Genomic DNA, 11,166 nt, shown 5'->3' with positions numbered 1-11,166 from the left:
GTTTCACCTTAGGATTGCATATATTGGAAAAAACTTGAAGGGACACAACAAAGAAGAAAAGGAAGTGCTCTAAAATATGAAATGTTCAGAACAATGAAGCCTCTTCTGAATTTCAACAATCCTAACATGGTACCTTTGGGCAAGTAAACCAAGAATAATTTCTATTTACAGTATAGATAGTTCGCTGCCATTCAACACAGAGTTGTTCCAAAGATGCAAGTGCCAAGAAAAGGACATTTCAGTGTAACATGGTCCAATGTAGTGAGATCAATTTATCAAACATTTGCTGAGGCTTTTAAAAGATGCTATGGTGGTAAACACTGCAAAAATTAATTCTGGAAAATGCTCTTTTGCTCCGATTCCTGCTGTGCTTGCTAAAGTTGCACACTAGTTTTAATTAGCATTTAGCTAACTGCTCATTTTGATGCGGAAACTCTGTGCATAGGATTGAATGAACCTTAGAAGAAATATGTAGAATGAGCAAAAGAGCAATTGTAAACAAATTACCTCGAGGAGTGCGGCAGTAATTATCCTATAGACCAAAATTGCTGTATACATTTCTTTTACAAGTCAGTCTTATGCAGAAATATTTCAACATAATTTCCAAGTTTTTGCAAAATGATTAAACCCAAGGTGCTTTGTTGCTGTTCTCTGCCTTCCAGTAGGTGTGGTTGTGAAAGTACATCTGCATATAAAGTTCGTTTCTGCATGCCAAACAGAGAGGAATGCGGAGGGGAAAGAATTCACTTCAAACCCCCCCACCCCCAAAACTGTAATTCCATTAATTCTGTTTTTGTAGTATTACATTGGTTGTTATGTGCCTTTAAGTCATTTCTGACTTATGGCGACCCTAAGGTGAATTTATCACAGGGTTTTCTTGGCAAGATTTGTTCAGAGGGGGTTTGCAGTTGCCTTCCTTTGAGGTTGAGAGAGTGTGACTTCCCCAAGGTTTCCATAGCAGAGCAAGGATTTGAACCCTACTCTCCAAAATCATAGCAGCATTCAAACTACTGTACCATGCTGGCTCTCAAAGAGATTTTTGTTACATTGTGTATTCAGCTTTGTTGGTGTTGTTGTTGTGTGTCTTCAAGTCTTTTCCAACCTATGGTGAGTGTGACTTGCCCAAGATCACCATGGGGGCTTCTATGGCTTGGCAGAGATTCAAAGCTTCTCCTCCAGTGTTGTAGCCCAGTGCTCAAACTCTACACCACACTGGCTTTCTCCAAGGTGCAAGGGTGCCTTTATAATTGACTTGAAGACCATATCTATGCTACATAGTAAAGTTTTGTTTCAGAGTTGATATGTTTAGTAAAATTCCTCACTTTGTTTCAGAACAGTTTTGAGCCTGTCCTATTCAATTTGGGTGTCATCTGAAGCAAATCTGGTGAGTTATGCTATCTTTCTATTCAATAGCACTGGCAATGTCAAGACAGTATACTTTTCTTTCTTTTCCTCAAACATGTGAGACCCATATGAAGGAATAACAGACAAAAGAGTTCAAAGACCTCCAGTGAATCTTGGAGTTGGTTCATGCCATGCTATTTTTCAGAATAAACTACTACAGAATGTGATAGTAGATGATGATGATGATGATGATGATGATGATGATGATGATGATGATGATGATAAACTTCAAGTGTGTGTGTGTGTGTGTGTGCTCACATGTGTGCATGCACACGCTCAGGCAAGAGTTTTTGTTGTGAGATTAGAATTGTTACAAATACAATGCAACAATGTGTTGCTGTTTCCATCTCTTAAATGTTGAATCCTACAGCATCCTGGGATTTGTAATTTTGAGAGACTCTAGAACTCTTTGGCAGAGAAGGGTAAAAGCCCTGTAAAACTACAAATCCCAGGATTCCATAGTATGCAGCTAATGTACTTAAAGTGGTGTCAAAGGGCATTTTATTTACTGTGTTGATGCACCCTTAAATGGTTTATACTTAAATGGTTTGTGGGATGATGACCGTTCTTGAGCAGTATCGTTACACAACACCTGAAGTGATCTGTCCAGTTTATACACACATCTCATTGAGTGCTCCATACTACTGAATAATAAGTAGTAGCCAGTACTGGAGATGTAGAATTTACTGTATTAAACAGCTCAACTCATTTTGCTTCCAGAGGTGAAGATGGCACCCTTTCTCCATTCCATGTGTAGAAGCTGATTAAACTGCCCATTGGTCCTTCAGCACTAAGAATAGATCAGCCTTTTGTATGACATCTGAGGGAGTCCAGTTCATAAGTGCAGGGCAGGCTGTGTGGCACATGCACTTCTGCTCTCCAACAGATGGGAATAGGGATCAGTTGAGGTTCAGGGGGGCGGGGCGGGGTCTGGATGTTGTATTTTACTTTGGTAATGGAATAGTATCTTCCACCACACCAGAGCAGAGCACCCTAGTTTAAAGGGTGACAGACAGGCTGTAAGATGTTCAGAACTCTATCCTCCATCAGACAGGAATGGCTAAGAAGACTATGCTTCTGCTTCTTGGAGCAGATTGACTGATGCTACCTAATGGTAGGGTTGGCACTCAAGGGAATTGTGTTTTTGTTAGCTGGGTGTAGTGGTTTGTTTGTCAGACTATGACACTGGAGACCAGGGTTGGATTCCCAGCTTAGCCATGAAACCCACTGGGTGACCTTGGGCAAGTCACTTGCTCTCGGCCTCAGAGGAAGGCAATGCCAAACCCCATCTGAAAAAAACTGTGTCAAGTAAACCCTGTGATAGGACCACCTTAGGCTTGCCAGAAGAAAGAAACTGCTTAACAAACCAACAGATTTCTTCTAAGAGGTAATGTTTCATTTTAAAAACACAACACTTTCTAGTCTTTGTTTTATTTATTTTTTAGGGTGAGTGGGGAGAAGTTCCCAGAATGAACTGTGCCTGTATACTGAGCCATCAGAAAGCAAAAGGTTCACTATCTCAGCCACATGTCAAAAAAGTTTTGGGTTTTGGAATATTTTGGATTGTAGAATTCTGGATAAGGAATGTATCTGTACTAATTAATCAGCTGTCTCTTGTAGCAAATGTTTTGTGAAACAGGTAAAGACATTCTCTTGCTATCAGGTAATGAGCTATACATCTGTCCCTTAAAACTCAGTGATTTTTTTTTTTGGCTTTGTTTTGTTTTAAAAGCAATCAATATTTATCATGTCAATCTTCTTTTTAAAAATCTGACTTAATCTAGTAACTCATTGCTTCATAGGATAAAAAAATATTTTTCCAGTCCAAGGAAAGTGTTCATATGTCCTGAAATATAGATTTGATTACCCTCCTCATTACCCTAGCTCAGAAGCTACAACACTTATTACTATCCTTAAAATTATACAGTTTTCTTAATTTTAACTCCAACTGAAGCATATGTTTAACTGCCATTTTTTCCAGTACTGAATTCTGCAGATTGAATGAAAAACCTCCCCTCCAAAAATTGCACATACTTCTGATTAGCTCTAAGATTTATGTAAATGACTTGTCAACATATTTTCCTGAGCAGAAAATATTCTTCTATGGTAACACAGATTTGTTAGTTTCCGATATGTTGTTTTGGGTTTTTTTTTAATTTGTGAAATTGTTGTAATAAACAATAAATCCAAGTATGTGTGAATTACAGTAGTGTTGCAACTGTCTGGTGGAGTGAGTTGCCCAGAACACTGTTGTTGATATTGTTCAGGGCTTGAAGTTTAACATTTTGGGCTATAACTTCCAGAATCCCCCAGTTAGCATGGCTACTTGTCCCTCACCCAAATCCCTTTTTCAGGCTCTGCTGTTGTTGTCAGAATCAGTGTATGATGCTTCATAAAGATTTAACTAGAACAAAATGCTTAAAGAGCATACAACTGCAAAATGTGTCCATGTTTTGCACATATTTATTCTTTCCAAGGCCTTCATTCATTTAGTTTGTCAATTTCTTTCTTTTTTCATGCTTTTGTAATTGCACTGATTCATATTATATGTTTTGGAAATGCATAGCCTTGAAGCATTTCATTCTGGTTCTGATTTTTGTGTTATTTGGACTTTACAAAGATTGAGAGAAAAGGCCCCTGCCTGGAAGAGACTAGAAAATAATTGAAGATTAGCCCTTCCCCAACCTCACCATTAGAAGGATGTTCAAGTCTAAGTCATGAGTGGAAAAATAACAAAAGCCTATATCTAATTGCTAGTCCCCACTGGAGTGGACCCAATGTGTAAGTTAATGTAAATTCAGTTGAAGCAATAATTTTACTCTAATTGGGACTGGCAACTGGCCTGAAGCCACAGCATTTGGAAAATCGTACTAGTTTTTGAGTGACATGCAAAAGAAGAGACACAGAGAGCTAAGTTTTAGTAAGATATGAAAGTTAAAAGCATCAGGAGATACACAGGAGAACAGAAGTCAGGGGACTATGCTGTCAGTCAGAATGCTTAATTTCTAATTGTCCATGTACTTGGTATTGCAAAAGTAAAGCACAGGATTCTTCAGTCTCAGCCATCAGGAAAACAATGTAATGAAATGATGGTGGAAGTTTGCTGAAATCAGAGAACAATGTACTTTGGAATCACCCTGCTTCTTGCAAATCTTGATACCATGAATATTTTATTGTTAAATATATGCCATGTATCCCAAAAGCCTTGCATTGCATAATATTTCTTGACTTTCAGAGAAAAGTCTTTCACTCTGTAAGTAAACTCTGAATAATGCAAGACAGTACTACATATATCACTCAGTCAAGTTTAATCTTTTTTTAAAAGAGGGGATACTTTGCACTATTTTAACTGTTGTAAGCCGCTTTGATTGTTTTAAAGCAGGGTATAAATAAAAGTTTTATTATTTTATTTATTATAAGTGTTTCATCTGAGCAAAAGGTTTAGGATAAAATGTATATGCCACAGTTTTATATATTTACAGAGAGAGAGAGAGAGAACCTTTGTCCTTTGGTTGTTGCGTGTGCAGAAAATGCTCAAATTTGGGGACGTATTCCATGAAATTCATTTGTGATCATTTTACATAGAAAACAGAATCTTACATGCAAGCATTAGCATTGTTTGTACAGGAAACAGCATTTTCTGAGCAAAATAGTGTTTAGAGCACAGAAAATGATGTTTTTCTGTGCAAAATAGCCACTTGTACATTTGGTGCCAATTAAGCCTTGAACTGCAAAGTCTTTAAAATGATGACTTTTTGAAGGCTTCTCAAAATCATTGCTAAAATTACTGATTGCTTCCTTTGAGAATAAAATTAGCTAAGAATGACATTCCCTGGTGAATATTCTTTACGGCCTTAATTATGTCTCACGTGTCAGCCCTCTGGCACTCCACATTTAGCAGTGTCTAATGCTACCTTGAATCAGATGTGGAATGGTAACTCAGTGGCTCTAGCCTGTAAGAGAATTAGTATATTGCTCTCAAATATTAGGATTCCTATACCCCTGAAAAAAGAAGTATATGTTTAAAACTACTAATACAAATGGAACTCAAACTAACTTTATTCATTCGTTGGGTCAAAATATATCCTTTTTTAAAACATAAAATAAATGGGGGAAAAAAATCTTTAAAATTGAAAGTCTACTTCCATAATATAACTTTTGTTCAATTTCCAAGCTACTAGACTGATCCATGAGAAATGGCAACCTAACTCTGTTTCTTTCCAAATGAAATTATTGGCCATGGAGAGTTGGCTGACACCTCGTCCTCTGATCGTGCACTAATTTTCCACTCACTTTCCTTTAGTTTAGAGTCCTTTGGCACTGGAATTGAAATTAGGAGGCTGCCATTAAAGAAAGTTTGCTTGAGCCTTTTTAGAGACTGCTATTCTTTGCTATAACTGGATGAAGATAATAGACTGGATCCTACAATATGTAAACATAAGGAGTTCCATGGAAGGAATATTATCATTCTCCCTATTGTAATAAACCCCTAAAAAGCATCTGAGGCCTCAGAAAGAAGGCCCAAAAGGCCACTGATGGGCTGATCCAGGGGTGGGGTGTGCACACGATGCACAACCCTGGATCACCAAAGCTGTGCCAGGGCTACCAAGCATGGCCCAAAAATGCCTGGGGAAAGAGTGGTTTTTTTATGGCAATGGGCACCCCCAGGACCATGGCATTTGGTTGCAGTGGTCCTGCAATGGTCCCAGGGTGATCAACTAACGTAACTTCACTGGAAGATCAGGTGCACTTCTCAACTGTATCAGTATGTCATGGAATCATAGCGCTGGAAGGGTCATCTGGGCCAATCTCCTACTCAATGTAAGATCTCCAGCTAGAGCATACTGAGCAGATAGCTATTCAGCCTCTTTCTGAAGATGTCCAGAGCAGGAGACCACATCACCTCTCTAGGCAATTGATTCTGTTGCTGAGCTGCTCTCACTGTAAAGAGGTTCCTTCTAATGTTCAAGTAAAATCTAACCTCCTGCAGCTTAAAACCATTAAAATAAGTTCTACTCTCTGATGCAGCAAAGAAGGTGTTTAAAGAGTGCGATCATGTCACTCCTCAGACTTCAGTTCACCAACTCAACAATGTGCCCAACTCCTTCAGCCTCTCCTCATATGTTTTGTTCTCCATTCTCATTACCATCCTTGTTACTCTTCTCTGAACTCATTCCAACTTGTTAATATCCTTCTTAAAATGAAGCAACCAGAACTGAACACAATACACCAGAAGAGGCCAGACCAGGGCAGAATGTCCTGGGACTATTACAGTCAGCCCTTCTTACACAGAGATTTTTTATACACGGATTCAAGCATCCACTGTTTGAAAATGTTAAAAAAGGTATAAATTTCAAATATCAAACCTTGATTTTCCATTTTTATAAGGAATACCACTTTGCTATGTCATTATATTTAATGGGACTTGAGCATCAATGGATTTTGTTATCCACGGGGGATCTTGGAACCAAACCTCAGCGTATAACAAGGGTCCACTGTACTTCTTTTGACTTGGAAACTATGCTTCCATTAATACAGGCTAAGATTGGATTTTTCTTCTATACTGCAGCATCACATTGCTGGCTCATGTTCAAATTATGATCAGTAATAACCCCAAGGTCATTTTCACATGTAGTACTGTGAAGCCAAGTACTCCCCATCTTATATCTGTGCATTTGGTTTCTATGGTCTAAATGAAGAATTTTGCATGTGTCTCTGGCCCAAAACAGATAGGCCAAAAAGTGTGGCTTCCAGGTACTCTGGGGGCATGGTGTGCAGATGACACACACCCCCAACATGGCTAGAAGCCACTCTGAGGCCAAGTAAGGCATCCCCAAGCCATCAGCAAAAGGAGTGGTGAAAACCGCTCCTTGCCAGCAGCCCATTTGGGACTGTGGTAGTGGGCCATCCAGTTGCCATGGTCCCAAGATGATCAGGGCTTGAATGCAGGTGGAGTGGCCTCCAGCCACTCAAAGCCTCCCATCCGTTTCGCCCCTCTGTTGAATTTCATTTTATTAATTTCAGCCCAATTTTCTAGTCTATCATAATCATTTTGAATTCTCTGCCTATCTTCCAATGTGTTAGCCACCACTCCCAGTTTGGTATAATCTGAAAATCTGAAAAGGATTCCTACCATCCCATCATCCAAATCATAGGTAAAAATACATGTGTTGGCCCCAGAACAGATGCATGTGGCACTCCATTTGAGACCTTCCAATCTGAAACACAGCCAGTTGTGACAACTCTTTGAGCACAGTTTTCCAACCAATTATGGACCCATTTGATAGATAAATGATATTAACAGCATTCTTACCATTTATGAAATTAGTGATCTAATTTTTAAAAAAGATTTAAGGTTGATTTGGCAGGATTTGTCCTTGACAAACCCATGTTAGCACCTATTAATGACTGCATTGACAGCAAGATACTTGCAGACTCCCATATAAATCGCTCTAATGCTTTTTTCCCCTGGTAAATTTTTTAAAAATATTTTTTCCTGTTCTTAGATTTTTTGTTCCAGTTCAAGGTAATTGTCCTATAGTTTCATGATTCTTCTTTTTTTGCCTTTTTATTGCTTGTTTCCAGTCCTTTAGTACCACACCCCTTCTCCATGATTTCTCAAAAACGATAGTGAGTGGTTCTGTGAATATGCCAACAAGTTCCTTCAATCTATCTATCGTTGGAGGCGGTTTCTTCTCAGAATGACTCAGGCCCTTCCACAGGACTTTGTCCCAGGAATCCTGGGATCTAGTTCTTCAGTGCCATTACACAAAAGTTGTGGAGAGATCAACAGGTTTTCAGGAGGCAGCTGTTTGTGATCAGAGTGAATTACCACTTTATTGCTCAATTCCTGAAATTTAACAGATTTCTTGGCTTCATTATTTGTCGAGTTGGTCAGTTTTATGGGATTTCTTTTGTTATGCTTTGATGTCACTCTTCTTTCTGGTCTGGATTTCATAACTCTTTTGCTTTTCTGAGTTGCCTTTGGCTTCTCTTGGCACAAAGTGTGTTCCTTTATAGAAGATTCCCTTTTGTTGGGGTGCTATAAGTTCATGTCCAAGACTAATGGTTTGATTTCAAGTTCAGAATCTAACTTTACCAAGGATTCAGCAATAACAGTTAATAAAGTATTGCATTCATTGTTGATATTGCTGAGCAATCTATGTTTCTGCATGCCACCCCCAGTTTTGTTTCCCTTTGAGGTCTCTGAGGTAATTCCTTTTCTCCATATTATTGAATTATTAGAATTCTCAATCTTTTTATCAAAAGCTGTATCAACCACAGAATTTATGTGTCCCACATCATAAGGGTAAAACAAGATTTAAGTCTGTGATTCAAAGACCAGTCAACAACAGCATTAGAGGGCAGTTCATGGTCTATATTTTTTATCTCTACTACTGGTAAAACCATGTTGTTGCATTACTCCCTTGCTCTCAACCTTCTCAGTGATAGCAGTTTCAGCTGCCAAATTTATTCCACGGTCGTCCTGTGAAACACAATAAAAACTGTCTGTTGTTTAAAGTCCAGTCAAAAGTCAAGTCCAAAGGCAATATGGAGTCCATAGCATTTGTTTGTTTATTTGCATGATTCGTTTGAATGATTCTATGGCTAGAGAAAAATAAGCTGTGATTTTGGCTTGTTTTCTTTTTTTTACAAGAAAGAGAGTTTAATTAGTTAGGATTAAAAGATGTGAAGCTCAGAGTTTTGTAACCCTGTCTTGTCAAAACCACCATTATGACTTTTAAACTTAAAATTCAAAGGGGACAACTTCTTATGTTTGATAATTCAGTCCCTTCCCATTTTTCTTGCTGTAATCTGATTTTCCAAGACAGTATTTTAAAAAATCACACTGTCCCTTTAATTGCTCTGGTCTAGCTGTTCTGCTACATAAAGCCTCTTACAGCAAAGTAATTAGTAAATTCCTTTTTGTAGCAATTATATCTTATCTTACTTGTTGTTACAATGTGTTCCTCTTTGGTTTCTCAGAGAACTGTATCACAAGGAGTGAGTTAAGATAAGAAAGAGGTGGAAACTGGGGAAGATTTAAATTCTTTTCTTAGATTGCAGAGATGAAGCAATACGTCTCTTTGGGCCTCAGCTTCATTATAGTTCCCTCTTCCCAAGGCTGTATTCCCCTATATAGTGCACCCGCGCTATAGGCGGGCATCCCATACGCGGCTTCCTGCCACAAGTTTGCACTTTCTGCAAGTGCAGTCAGTGAGGTTTTCTTCTGCTTTCTCCCTAGAGACTGAGCTCCAAAGACTGAGGAAGCATTTATATATTTCAGTTCATTTTATTTTCCTCCTAGCTGGTTACCACTGTCTAAATAACTACTGTCAAAAACTTCCAATGCAGAGGGAACTTTGTCCTCGCCCCGCCACCAACACACACACCTTCCCCCCCCCTTCTTTAGGAGTCATCAGATATATGCGCCTTCCCTTCATTTTCTGGAAGCATTCTTTCTTCCTCTGGTATAAGAGTCACTTGGTCCCTCCTGGTTGCATGAAGGAATTTTTTGCAAAATGACAGCGGCAACCACAGTTCTTGCAAACTGTGTTTAGGGCAACTTCTAAAGTGATCTTTTGACTGGTATAGTCTTTGAATGAATGGTCCAAAACACGCTGCAGAAATAATCCAGTTTGAGACCGCTTTAACTGCCCTGGCTCAGTGCTAGGGAATTCTGGGAATTGTAGTTTATTGTGGTGCCCAAGCTTTTTGGCAAAGACGACTAAATGTCTCACAAACCTACAATTCCCAGAATTCCCTAGCATTTAACTGGGGCAGTAAAAGATGAAGATCTACAGTGTGCTTTGGACTAATGCTTCTTTCTTGCATCTTGATCAAGGGCAACATTGCTAAGGTTGAGTTCCTTTCCAGTTCCCTGATTAATAACCTTCACAGAAACAGACAATTTCAGTTTGCTGGCCTTCTTTTCTTTTCCTACTAGTTTCACTCACACTTTTCCACCAACATCAACCAGCTTTGAGGACATGTTCACTCAGCAATTTGACATAATGACTTTTGTGTACAAGGCCTTATTTAGTTGTTCCTAGAATTTTATGAATGCTCTATAATCAGTCACAAAAGTAATCTCTCCTTGGAATTTGTCATATAGTTCCAGAGGTACTTCCATTGCTTTGACTCTACAGAGACAGCCCAAAAATCCTCTGGTCATAGGGGTCTGTTGAGGAAAAGGAGAATCATCCACCTTCCAGCTTGGGTCCTCTAATGTTTACTTAAGAAAGTTCACAAGAAGAATGTTTCCTAGCTCCCCATTCCCATTAACTTCTCCATACTTCCATTCCACATTGTTCAAGACACACACATTCAAAAGAAATTCTGGAGTCTAACCTCTTCCATTGGTTGTACTGTGATTTGTACACAACTAAATATCACAGAATCAGGGACTTAACATTAAAGTTTAGTTATTTAAAGCCAGATTATGCATCATTTCCGTCAGTCTCAAATCTGTATAAGTAGAAAACAGATTTAATTTTAAAATACATGCTTCAGAGATTGTCATGGTCCCAGTATGGCTGGAAGTTAAATGCTCTGAGAAATTCAATATGTGTACATCAGATCTGGTTTCAATTGTATGCAAAAAAATGAGAAAGAATAACTCCTCTCCCCCATTTAAGATCTATCCTTCAAGGAGGTATTTAGATATTGTTATTCTACTTCCTCCATTCAGCAAAAGAGAGAGAGGGGGGGAAGGAAGGAAGGAAGGAAGGAAGGAAGGAAGGAAGGAAGGATGAAATAAAG

General features: G+C 38.7%; 1 pseudogene; it reads right to left on the bottom strand.

The window, feature by feature from the left end:
- Positions 1 to 9,813: 9,813 nt before the first annotated feature.
- Positions 9,814 to 10,537, bottom strand: LOC121921920 (annotated as a pseudogene).
- Positions 10,538 to 11,166: the final 629 nt, after the last annotated feature.

This window comes from Sceloporus undulatus, chromosome 1 (assembly GCF_019175285.1).
Source record: "Sceloporus undulatus isolate JIND9_A2432 ecotype Alabama chromosome 1, SceUnd_v1.1, whole genome shotgun sequence".
Lineage (NCBI taxonomy): Eukaryota > Metazoa > Chordata > Lepidosauria > Squamata > Phrynosomatidae > Sceloporus > Sceloporus undulatus.
This window is presented reverse-complemented; position numbering and strand designations above follow the sequence as displayed.